This window comes from Arachis hypogaea, chromosome 11 (genome assembly GCF_003086295.3).
Source record: "Arachis hypogaea cultivar Tifrunner chromosome 11, arahy.Tifrunner.gnm2.J5K5, whole genome shotgun sequence".
Taxonomy (NCBI): domain Eukaryota; kingdom Viridiplantae; phylum Streptophyta; class Magnoliopsida; order Fabales; family Fabaceae; genus Arachis; species Arachis hypogaea.
In genome coordinates, this window is record NC_092046.1 from 29,835,797 (window position 1) to 29,844,553 (window position 8,757).

The following is an 8,757-nucleotide window of genomic DNA, read 5'->3' on the forward strand; positions in this document are numbered from 1 at the left end:
TTTTGGAGATAGAAAAATGTCTCAAAGACAAGGCTCTAACATGGTTCGGATTATGAAAGAAATGAAATCCAAATGCATACAGATTAATATTTGATATAACATTTATGTATCAGAATGTGCTAGATTCTCGTCCAAGACTATCATTGAAAATTTTTTGGAATACAATTCTAGATGTAGTTTTGAAAAAATTTCGTATGTATTTGGAGAAATATCAACCACAGCTAATGCAAACACCAGAATCATTAATAGACAATTGAAATCCAGAAATTCAAGTCAATTTAGAGTCAAATTTTAACTAACAATAACAATTCAACAAAGCTAGTAGCAAAAAATTCAATAATCACAGATATACAATTCTAAAATTTAGATTCAGAATCTGAAGATGCAAAATTAGAAAATATAACAACAAAATTTCTAAAATTCAAAATAAATCCAAAACACATAAAAGAAAAAACAACAGATCTGATTAAAACAGAAAAATCTAATTTCAATTTTAAATTTCAATCACAACAGCATAAAAAAGAATCAACAGAAATTACTGTTCCAACAAAGATTTCAAAATTCATATCTAAAAATACAATAAAAAATAATTCTAAATCTAAAAACTCACTTACGCTCAAAAACAAATGCAACAAAAAAATGCAAATCACAATGAAAGAGGAGAGGAAAATCGACGCATTCCTATTTGGCTAATTCCCTCTCTATTTGTCTCTTATTTGATTAATTTTTTTTCTATTCTATATTATTTTCCTTTCAGAAATCTTAAAATAAAATTTTTGGAACAAGCATAGGGAGTCATCAGAAAAAGTGAAACTAGATAGCAACTTATCTTAGGTAGTTACCACCACAGAAACCGCGTTAGGCGTTAATGCTATAGTGTATGCATGAGAAGAAAAAGGTCCCTTGTGCACTTTCTCTTTTCTAAGTGGCCAAGAATTTAAGACTCCCCTTTTGTTGAACCCAATGGCAAGTTTTTCTCTGTTTTCTTTACCCGACTACTCCCTTTACTTGACTTACCCTACGCCAAGATCATTGATTCATTTCCTCTCTCTGCCATTAGTGACTAATATTGCATGTCGATGTCGTACTGTTGGATGAGAATCTCGCAAATAGTTTCTTTTATTTTTTAAATTTAATTAATCCACTTTGCTATATGTACATCAGTTATTAAAATTCGTCACTAATATAAAATATATGTTAAAATATAAATACACATTTTTTTTCAAAGATAATAGGTTATATTTCATTAATTATTAAAAAATGAAATACAAAGATGTCCAAAAGCAGGACAGCATAATAAAAGGTGGGGATTTTCCAAAAACACTACACTGAAGGTATTCATCCGACGGTGCGTGGTCGAAAAACGAAGAAAAATCTTAAAGAAAAAAGAATGATAAATCCAATTGCATGCAACTAAGAGCTTGCCTCATGGAGATGACGACCTAAACTGGGAGTTCTTTGGATTTCACGGAGCAACTTGACAGAGCTTGCTAGAATGGCAGACAGCATAGAAGTAGAACCTTCAAAAATCAACTGGTTGCGAGCTTTCCAGCAGTTCCAGCAAATGATGGCAAGCAATTGAGGATTACGGTCAGCATTCTTCAACGGTTAAGTATCTCTGTTGATGCAGTCCACCATGTCCAAAAGTCGTTAAAACTCTGAGGGGGAAGACAGTCACGAAGATAACTCTGAGACCATACGTCTTTAATTCTAGAGCAATCGATTAAACAATGAGTGACTGTTTCCGTTGCTTCATGACAGCAGGGGCATATTGGTGATATAAATGGGATGCGGTGATGAATCTGAGCAAGCACCGGAAGTGGGCCATGTAGAGCTTTCCAGATAAATAGCTTAATTTTGTGAGGCAAGTTCAACTTCCATAGATCAATCCACGGCTTTTTCTGCTGCATATAATTAGGGCAAAGCTCCAGAGGCGGATGGTAAAATAAATAGCCAATTCTGTAACCTGAAGCTGTATCATATTGCTTGGATTTGTTCAAATCCCATTGCAATTTGTCTCTACCCTGCTGAATTTTAACTGACAAAATCCTGTTTGCAACGTTTTTGGGAAATAATTCTTGAATGAGATTCTGATTCCAATTCCTATCTTCAGTAATTAGATCTTTAACTCTTGGAACCAACTCAGAAATAGCCTGTCTATTTGGCATGTCAGAAATCATTAAAGGATACGGAGGAGGCAACCAAGGATCTTCAAAGGTTCGGATATTCTCACCAGTACCCACAGCCCAATTAAGACCTTTTTCAACAATCTTTCGGCCTTCCAGTATGCTCCTCCATCCCCAAGAAGGTAAGACTCCAATTTCTGCCGTTATAGCATTACCATTGCTAAAGTATTTACCTCTTAATATTTTGGATAATAATCCACTTTGCTATATGTACATCAGAATCAGTTATTAAAATCAGTCACTAATATAAAATATATGTTAAAATATAAATACACATTGAAAATAAATTAAAATACATATATATTTTATACACAAATAAATTAATAATTGATTTTAGTAACTAACTAGTATTTTTGCCCGTAATAACATTACGAGAATATAAATCTTTTAAAATTATATTGGTTTTATCCTGACATTATAGATTATAGCAAAAAAGATTTATAGAATTGAATTACTTTTATAAAAAGGTCGTAGGAGACAAAGGTTCCCGTCAACTAAAAACGCCAAGATCTCCATAGATAAAAAAAAATAAACAATAAACTTTTTAGTTTTTATTTTTATATGAAAGAGTTTAATTTTTTATTAATAATTAATTTTAACATTCATTATCTAAAACTTAAAAGAATTTAATGTGTATATTTTTATATTTTAATTAGGTGTTAAGTTTGTTATACAAATAAAAATACTTAATTTTTATACTTGTTTAATTAGGGGAACTTTTACTCTGTTAATTTAAATTTTTTTATTATCACTTAACGTTTGTTTCAGTTTAAAACAATTTAATAAATATAAACTTTTTATTTTATTTAATCGAGAAAACGATAAAATTTCTTAAGAGTTACGGCAGATTTTTCTGAAACTTTTGTTCTTTTAAGCCTAAATAAAGCAGAAAAGTATAAATAAAAAAATAATACGCAAATATGATCTCACAATTCACATTTCATCCAAATTGTAGTTTGACACAGGCGACCAAGGGGACAGCCCAAGCCTAAGCTAGTTTACTGATAGGCCTGCTGCGAAGACTTTGCTGGATTTTCTTTCACCAAGAAAGAAATGCCCTAAGATACTCATTGAAAGCTAAAAATTCAATAGCTTGTTGCCTTTTAATTTATTAATTAAAGCCTACCTTGTCTTTAATTCATTCACATTCCCTGTACTCTCTATTGCTGGAAGATAGGGAACATAAATTAATTAAAGTAAACAATTGCCTAAATAATATAATATCTTTTAAATTAAATAAATTATTAAAAAAATCAAAATTATCATATTTTTCAAAAATGAAATTAAATATGCATATTTTATTTATTTTTTTTATACATAAATGGCACTAGGATAATATGAAGTACCATAGATTAATATATAAATCGTAATATCCTGCTACGTTTCAAAATTTCAAACTCTTATGTACATAAATTATGTTAAGGTATGATAGTTCAAGAAATACATAATCGTAGCAAGCTGTAGCGATTTATGTGGGAATCGCAAAACAAACCAACTTGTGACGATTATGTGCATTTTGGGACGCCAAATATCTTAGCACAATTTATGTAGAAGCAATAAACGATTTATATACGAGATGTTGAGTACAAAGTATTTGAGTCAGATCATATTTAAATATCATGGAAAGTGTACATGTGTACAGTTTAGAAATTGATGCATCTAGTTTATTCAAGTAACTCTAAGACAAAGAAAGAGCTGTTAGGAAGTTAGAAGGTACGATGGGAAGCACACATGCTTGGGCTTGGCTACATAGTATTACAGGCATCTTGATCACCACGTGATCTCTAAATATTTTGCACGCAGAATGCAACCATATTGAATATGGTTCAAATCAAGCTACAAAAAAGGCTAACTATCTAAATAAAAGGCAATCACACATATTTTTAGAGATTAGAAATAGTCTTATAACTTGCTTCCAAGATAGGTCATAGGAGTTTAGATGTACATGTCTATTAGTACATCTCTGCTAGCAACATGGTCAATGAGTCACCGATGTTCTTCCATTGAATGTTTTAGACATTTTCGTTGTGTAATGAGGCTTTCAAGTATTATATGTCGTTGATTAGCATTGGTGCTTGGTGGTACTAATTTGTATGATAAGTAAGTAGGCATCTTATACAAAAAAAAAAAAAAAAAAAACAGTGTTTATAACAAAAAAAACAAAAACTTGTTATAAAAAATTTGAATTTACGAAAAAAATTTGTAACAAAAAAAATTGTAAAAGAATTATTGCAGTATATTCCATTAAAAAAAGTTTTTTAACAAAAAATAAAATTGTTATAATATAAAATAATATTTTGTAACAAATTTTTTTAATATAAAAATTAAAATTTGTTATAAAAGTGATAACAAATTTTATTTTATTTTATGAGATGGTTTTTTTTGTAATAATATAATTTTTTTATACAAAATTTTGTTATAAAATATAATTCGATTTTGTAACCGTTTTTATTTCTTTAATTACAAAAGCACAATATTTATTTTGTAATAATTTTTTTAATAGTATAAATTACACACATAATTTGTTAAATTATATTATTTTTTAATTAATTGATATATTAACTAATTTATTGAGCAAGTCAATATTTATATAATATATAATAACATAGATAATTCAAACATCTTTTATTTAACTAAGATTATTTTAAAGCAAAATAGCATTAAAGTTAGTTCTACAAGTTCAACCACAATACAAAAGTTAGATATAAATTAGTGTCTTCATGAATTAAAATATTCTTGAATCTTGTAACTAGTATGGTATTATAATTTTGACACTCCTGTAAATATGAAAAATTAAATAAAAAATTAGAAATATAAAATAACACTCATTACCATTATAACATCAACTATCTACCAATCAATCACTCAATTTAACATCAAGGTAAATCTAAATATCAAAAATTTTATCATATATTAGCATGATTCTAAAGACAATATCAAATAGTCGAAGTATATATAAATTTGATAAAAAATAAACAAAAAAACAAAACAAATCCAGGAGATTCTCATCATTAAGCACTCCACAATTATCATATTATGAAAAAATGAGTAGCAATTATAAATTACAATATAGTTTTGAGTTCTTTTGATGTTTTGGTATTATTATTTAATACTAACAATTAAATTAAAGATGATTTAATAACTCAAATAAAAGCTTCATAAAAATTGAATTGAATTGAATTAAGAAAAAATTGACAAATACATAAATCATATATGATTCAAAGTGACCCTGCTCTCTTAAATGTCAAATTGTAGGAGATTTTCATTGGAAGCAAGACAAGTATCTTTCAATAAGCTAGAAGAGATTCTTGCACCCATTAACAAATTATAGGCATGATAAATTCCAATCATCTCTAAGATATAAAAAGGATATTTTCCAGACTCATATTTGGTTCCCAATCATTGCAGATAAATAAATATAATGTAGTGCGGTAATCTCATTTGATTTAAAGCAAAATTAGTAATTCAATTTGGGAAAATTTCACAAATGACAATAACTTGCATGTAAATATAAAACTTAAATCCTAAATCAATGAATCATAAACCCTAACTACTTAAATTAGAATGTCAGAATGCTATTTTATGTTAAAATGTTAAAACAACAACATTATTTACTTTTTAAATGAAGCAAAATTGATGAACACATCAGCGGCAGAATAAGCAGCACAAGTTGATTCAATGCTGCAATAGAATAAAACTAAAAGAGAAAATAAAACAACAAAATTAAAATAATTCTACTTACTAATTATATAAATATGCCGAAAAAAATTGAAACTAAACAATTAGAACCAAAATCATAACCAAGAACAAATTCAAAAAGAAAGACCTAAGAAAGTAACAATAAAAAATACCAAAAATTCAAAAGACTTAAAATAACACTCCCAAAAATCAAAACTATAAAAAAATCCCAAAAATTCATACGCACCATCTTAGTTGGTGAGGGTTGCAACGAAGTATATGAAATCACAAACCCTATTTTTTCGAGGATTTTTTCGAGTAGAAAAATGTATTTTTATGCGAAAAAATGCGTAAGATGCATATTAGAAATTTAACCGGTAGTACCGACTTAGACTGTCTAGTACTGTGAGTGAAAAAATAACTTATAAGTCAGAGAAATTAAGAAAATAGAATTGATGATTTGGGAAAGAAAAAAATAATTAAAATACGAATTAAAATATAATCTTAAAGGTTTTGACTCAAAGTTGAACTAACGGGCTAAATCGAGTGGACTGGGTCCACTTGGACCCAAGCCCATACTATATAAACTCTATTTAAGTACAACACAAATACATTTCTCCCTTTTTGAAGAGAGAGACACGGATTAGAGGAAGAGAGAAAAGGAGAACACAAACCCTAACCCCTTTGATCTTCAAAGCTCCATAACTTTTGATCTGAAACTCTGATTGACAAGCCATTTACGGTCACACAAAGCTCTTGTCAAGCTCTACAATTTCATATAAAAAAATTCGGTAAGCCTCTTCCTCACCAATTTCCAGTTTTGATTTTAGTGTGAAAATTACATTTTTGGCTTGTATGTTCATGGAGCTTAGTGATTCTTGTATTTAGGAAAAACTCTAGCTTGAGTTCTAGCTATATATCATCACTAATTTTAGTGGATAAAAGTAAGAGCTTATTTTTCCATTTGTTTATGAAGTTTTATGAAACTCTAGAGTTTGAGTATTGTGTATACTATGTAAAATTAGTGTAGATTGGGTACTTGAGATATTGAAGTGAGTATTTGTGGTGTTTGAATTTGGCGGAGGTAAATTTAGAACTTGGACTTGGTGGACTTCAAGTTTGAAAGTTTGGTATTGACGTCATTAAGGTACGGTTTAAGTTTCATTTAAATGCCGTATAATGTAATATGAAATTCTATGCTAGATACCCTCCAAGAATAAGCTTGAATTGTGTATTTGGTTGGAATTGTTGTGTGTAGTTGATGTGATGTTGAAATTATTGAATTCGACGGTGAATTTTACATTTATGAGTTATATATTGAATGGATGGATATTGGGCCGGAGGCTGTGAGTTTGGGGTGGAGGCTGAAAAAGGTAAGAATGGTAAGCTGGTTAATGTATTGTATGATGATGCATGAGTTTGAATGAGAATTTTGATATTGAGTATGTGGAATTTTGGTAATTGTATGTTAGAATAGTGGAATTGAGAATTTGAGATGTGAAGTGGTTTGGGATCATTTGGTTGAGTTAAAACTATTTTGGCTTGTGAACTTTTGGAAAAGTTGATAAATTCTATTTTTTGTTAAAATTGATTTTTGACCAAATTTGGTAGGCCGTAACTTGGTCCTCGGAGTTGAAAATTTTATGAAACTAGATTTTTATGAAAATTTATTTATTGATCTTTCCAACAGTTCAAGAATGGTTGAAAAATAAATTTTGTGGAAAAAGTTATGAAGGTTTGAAATTTGAGCTGAAAAACTGGTTTCTGGAGCATATAAGCTTTTTCCATTCTGATATGTCATGCGTAAGCGGAACCCATCGTGCGTACGTGACATTGTCAAAATTACGCTCATGCGTATGCTGCGCATGTTATGCGTATGCGCGCGAGCTCTCTATCCAAATTTCTCGTGTACGCGAAGGTGGTCCGCGTACGCGACTATGCCAATTTTCACACTCATGTGTACGTATGAGACATGCGTATCATTCGTACGCATGACCACCTAGTTTTGCAAAACTTGAATTTTTTAGTTTTCAACCATTCTTTTAGCCTTTTAAACTTCTATAAACCCCAATAAGAGTTTAAAGCCGGTGTAATAGAGAATAGAAAAGTTAAGAATAAAATTGTGGGTTGCATTAGTGAATTGAGAATGAATGATTGAACATGTATGATGAGAAGGGTTATGGTAATCAGGGATGACGGATGGTGGAGATCGATTACGATTGAGTATGATGAGAATGATGATGATAATGTGCAAAATGAATCATGGGTTTAAGTTATTGATAATTGGTGAATGATGGCGGATTGGGGAGGTTGAGAATTCCCTCCAAGTTGTATGTTATATACGTAAGTGAAGATTTTGATAAGATGATGATTGAGAAGTGTGACGGGCAGTATATCCCAGGATGAATAGGAAAGTTGGAATTGAGGATTTCTCTTCTTGTGCTAGGTTTTGAAATGAGTATAAACATGTGGAGAGAGTGATATTGATAATGAAGGAGATTGAGGAGTGAGAAATTGGATTAATAATGAGGGTATTATGAGTAGCAAACTAATTGAATATGAAATTGACTAAGGAGATGAATGAATGAGCGAGTTGAGGTAGAGGATTCCCTCTCTCGTGTTGTGGTATGAATAAAGAGATACAGGCTTTTCTGCCTGCAAGGTGTACAAGGCACTGACCCTACGAGACAAATAATGAGTTTAGAAAGAGATACAGGTTTTCTGCCTGTGAGGTATACAGCGCACATACCCTGTGAGAGATACAGGCTGATCTGCCTACGAGATAAGAAAAGTGATGGTAAAATTGTAAATGGTTATACGATGATATGAAAGGGTACTAACCCTACGAAAGATACAGGCTTGTGAGTCTACGAGATGTACAGAGTATTAACTC